Below are 5,284 nucleotides of genomic sequence, written 5' to 3'. Positions count from 1 at the left end.
GAATATAAATTTCTCCCAACAAGAGATACAAGTAGCCAATAAGCACATTAAAAGATATTACCTTTCATCAAGAAAATGTAAATTATAATCACAATACTATCTCATTTTATGCCCACTACAGTAGTTATGTAATTTTTGTAAGCAGACAATAACAAATGTTGACAAAGACGAAACCCACAAATGTTGTGGGTTAGTGAAAAGGTGATATGGTATGACCACTTTTGAAAACAGTTTGGGAGTTCCTCAAAAGGTTAAACAAGCAATTATGTAAAATATTAATTTTACTCCTAGATATATATTCAACAGAAATGGCTTAGTTCTACACAAAAATCTGTATATAAATATTCTTAGCAGAACTTTTCATAATAGTCAAACGGTATAAGGAAACAAATGTTTATCAACTGAGAATAGTAGAATAGTAGCTAAGAGATGGTTCAATGGTTTGAGCATTGTATCTCAACAAAATCTTGTGCTATAACTTAACAACAGCATCCAACAATACAGTTTTGAGGGATGAACCCTACTGGGAAGTATTTGAGACATAGGGCAGGAGTATCCCACATAAATAACTAATACAGGCTTCTAAAGAGAGTGCATTATCATTAATAAGTTCCCACTAGAATGGGTTGTTTTAAAAGGCAAGTGGCTGTCCATGGGAATCTCCTTCTTTGAATGCACCCACTGACCTTTCTGTTTCTTTCTGTCATGTTGCGACATAATACCAGTAGCAGGCCAGAAGATCTAGCCCCATGCTCTTGGGCTTTCCAGCTACCAGACTCATGTCTTTTCTTTATGAATCCATTTTTTTTTCTGTTACAGCAACACTAGTGAACTGAGACAGATGGTATATCCATAAATGGAATATTATTCAGAAACAATGTATATGTTAGAGCATGGTTGACCATGAAAATAAGCTTAGTGAAAGAAGCCAGTCACAACAGGATACATATTGTATAATTCTATTTATATGAAATGTTCAGGGAAGGGATATCTATAGAGACAGAAAGCACATTAGTGGTTGGCAGAGTACAGAGAAGGAGGGTTAAATAGGACAGAGTGCTAATGGGTCAAGAGCTTCTTTTCGAGGTAATGAAATATTTAAAAGTAGATAGTGGGGATGGTTGCACACATCTTTGACTATATTAAAACAAACATTAAAATGGGTGAATTTTATGATACATAAATTATATTTCAATTAAGCTGTTATATTTTTACAATGAAGCATACACCTTGGTGCTCGATCTTTTTATTTATTTTAAAGTGCTACTTAATTAAAAGAATGAGGCCTAGAAAAATGTCGTAGAATTTTTAAATCAAATTGTTCACTACTCCTTGGGCTTTGAAATGGTGGTGGAGAAGAGAAGTAAGGGAGTAGCCTTTGGTTACCCAGTGGTTAACCAAAAACTTTGGTTCCTAAGTGGAAATGGAAGAACATGGACTTTGTATGAAGTAAAATCTTGGTACTAATTCCCTTTCAACTTACTATGTGTGTGATTGTGAAAATAAATTAACATGTCTGATTCTCAGTTATTTCATTTGAAAAGTAATATAGTAACAATTACAATTAAATAATGTCTGTAGTGCCTACTGATGATGACAGTGAATTTGGGGTGTTACAAGAATCACATATATGATGAATATTCTTTCTTTATTTCCCTCTGTTTGCAATACCTAGCACAGTGCTAGGAACATAATTAGAGCTCAAAAAAGACAATTTGTTTTTCTTCTGATTGGAATTCAATATAATGCAGACATATGCAAATACAATACTTAGCTCTGAATTTCTTGTTTTATAAATGCTTCACCATTAATTTTTCTCACACTTCTTTATTTAATTTGTCTTTGATTATGTGTTTCATTTCTCTCCTGCTGTGAGTCTATACATTATTTATCCTTGACTGTTGCCAATTAGCATCACAGAAAAGAATGCTTGATTTGCTATAATTATCATTAATAACTGCAAAGATAAAACTGGATAAAAATCAAGACTATTAGAGCAAAATGGAACAAGATATGTGGCTGGGCTCTGAACTACCTAAAGAGGGATAAAATTAATGGTTTAGGAAAAAGAGCAGCAAGAAGCTTGGTTTCCCCTACTTAAAAAATATATGTGAAACATCCTCTCCTGTGATGAGTAATAAAAGTAGTTAAATCGATGGAAGTGGATTAGGTATATATTGTTTGCAGAATCATAGTAACAACCACAGAAATCATAATGAATAGAAGCCAGACAAGAAAGTATTGATTATGTGCTGTTGTTACATGGTTTTTTACATATTAACTAATTTAAAATCCCTGGATAGGGACCAGCAGTTGGCGTAATGGCTATGTCGCTGGACTCTCATGTAGTAGATTGTGGTTCAAGTCCTGGACATGGTGACTTAAACTAACACTGGGCATATGTGTGTGCATGTCCAAGATCCCGAGAAGAGAATGGAGGAGAAGGGATTTCAATGTGGCCATCCCTCCTGGGGGGGGTGGGTGATTTCTCGCTTTCTGTCTCTCTCTCTCTGCCTTTCTGGTAAACACACACGCCCTATAGTATAAACCTCTCCAAGAAATAAATAAGTAAATAAAACACTTGGATAGATCTTTATTTTCTTATGAATTTATTACTCATTTGATAGGTTTTTTTTTTTAATTTAGTCATTTATTTTAATTTGACCAGAGAGAGACACCGAGAGAGAGAGAAAGTGAGAAAGCAAGCCACGAGGTCCAGGACTCAAACCATGGTCAGCCATGTGGGAGTGTCCAGCACTTTAACCACCATACCACCTGCTGCTTCCCAGTTTGGGGTATTTTTTTAATGTCTCCTTTTAAACTGGCAATCAGAGTCTCACTGACTGAGGGAAAATTAATATATAATTGCATGAACCCTGTACTGACAAATTCAATAAGTTCACTGTGGCAAAGGTTACTGGTTATCTTCACAGAAATCATAGGTAAGTAAATGGTCACCCAGTTTAAAATAAATAAATAAATAAACATTATAATACATTTCTCAGCTTCTCTGGTGGTTATATGTCTCTAAACTCTGACCTATGAGATGTCAGCAGAATTAGAGTGTACCTCAACTGGAACAAATTATAGCTAATTTAGTGGCTTAAACCATAAAGTATCACACATTTCTGAGGGTCCCAAGTCTACAATGGGTTTCACCAGGTTAAAATCAAGGTGTAACCAGGGCTATATTCCTTCTAAGGCTCAAGGAGACAGTCTGTTTCCTTGCCTTTCCCAGCTTCTAGAGGTCTTCTGAATTCCTTGAATTAGAGTCTCATCTATCAACTTCAAGCCTAGCAGGTGTGATCTTCAAGTCTCTCTCTGACTCTGACACTGACTCGTCCATCTTCCTCTTTCAATTATGATCATGTTGGCTCCTTCTGGGAAATCCAGAACAATGTTTTCAAATTAAGGTGAGCGGATTAGTAATTTGTATTTGTAATCTTCATTCTCTCTTGCCATGTAATGTAACAAATACACAGGTTCTAGAAATGAAGATGCAGACACCTCTTTTTTTTTTTGAGAGGGGTTTTTTTTGTTGTTGTTGTTGTTGTTTTTTGCTATAAGACATGTGCGTTCACCAGAGAGACAGAGAGAGGCAGAGAGAAAGAAAGCGAGAAATCACCCCCCCAGGGGGCATGGCCACGCCTCAATCCCTTCTCCTCCTTTCTGCTCTCGGGATCTTGGGCATGCACGCAGAAGTGCCCAGCGTGAGTTTAAGCCACTGGGTCCAGGACTTGAACCGTGGTCAACTATATGGGAGTCCAGTGACATAGCCATTAGGCTAACTGCTGGTCCCAAAATGCAGATATCTCTTTAAGAAAATAAAAGTGGCTATTTCGCTGGACTCCCATGCAGTTGACAGCCGTTCGAATCCCAGACCCAGTGGCTTAAACTTACGCTGGGCACATGTGTGTGCATGCCCAAGATCCTGAGAGGAGTGTAGAGGAGGAGTGATTGCGGCATTGCCATCCCTCTTGGGAGGTGATTTTTTACTTTCTGTCTCTCTGTCTCTCTCTGTCTTTCTGGCAAGCGCACACATCATATAGCAAAAACCTCTCCAAAAAAAAAAAAAAAAGAGAGAGAGAGAGAATGCCAGAAATGAGTACGCCAGAAACGATCCCAGCTGGCGGGAGGTGAAGATGGATCATGCCTCTCTCTGTCTCATGAGAGAAATAAATAAATACATTTTTAAAAGCTATTTATTAAGCACTACTATGATACAACAAGAATAATAGGCATAAATGTGGATAGCAGTGAAGAAAGCCCTGAAAAATTTCTGATCTCATAAGACTTTCATTCGACTGAGGGAATAAAAAAATAATCTTTATATCATTCATTTGTCACATTCTAAACTTGCTGAATGTCAGAAAGTCTTAAAACCTAATAAAGTTATCAATGACTGTCTGTGGATAACCTATTAGATTATGTTCCGTGGAATCCATCATTAAGAAAGCAGGAAAGGCACATAAACGTAAAGATGTATGAGAAAAACAATGGACAGTCATCCAAAGATGTGATCTCATTTTCTTGTCTCTCATTTAGCTTTGAAACGCAGCTCCCTACTAGTGTATTTGGCCAATATGTATATGTTTAAATTTGAATTTAATTAGTGAACCATCCTTCACAAGTTTCCCAAGGCAATGAACAACGCAAGAGTCTATGATCTAGACTTCAGAAATTTTCCAGGTAAACCCATCTTCCTACTTGCCTGATACGCTATGTAATAAGCAAAAGATTTTTACTGAGAAATCCTAAAATGCCTCAGATTGTGGCACAGTGGCAATGTAACTGCTCTGTAAGGTTGACCCACATCGAAAGGGTCTGAGTTCTGTTGGAAAATTCCCTGAGTACACTAGGAGCATGAGCAGCCATGATCCAAGGTTGGCCGAGGCAGAGATGGACTGCAGCATGTCATGTGTGCCTGCCACTCTCTGTCTTGCTCAGTCAGACAAGAAAAAAAGAAAGAAGTTACACACCACACTGTCTATTACAAGTACTGCAATTAAGGCATATCTAAATTCATATTGCATTTTTTCACATTAGTGATGAATGTATATACAAATAATTATCTGACCCTTGGACCTTCTGCATTATAACATTTTTCAAGTGTTTCATCTCTATTATATTCATTTAAACAATTATAATTTTCTAATAATTACATATCCATAGTAATTTGATATTATTTATTAATAATTATCTGTTAATTATTATATATTCATTATTATTTCATTTTTATTTAACTATTTAATTATTATTGTTTGTGGCTGAATAAGGGAATTTT

Source organism: Tupaia chinensis, unplaced genomic scaffold (assembly GCF_000334495.1).
Source record: "Tupaia chinensis unplaced genomic scaffold, TupChi_1.0 Scaffold000100_1, whole genome shotgun sequence".
In the NCBI taxonomy this organism is placed as follows: Eukaryota; Metazoa; Chordata; class Mammalia; order Scandentia; family Tupaiidae; genus Tupaia; species Tupaia belangeri.
The sequence above is the reverse complement of the archived record's forward strand: the minus strand, read 5'-3'. Positions refer to the sequence as shown.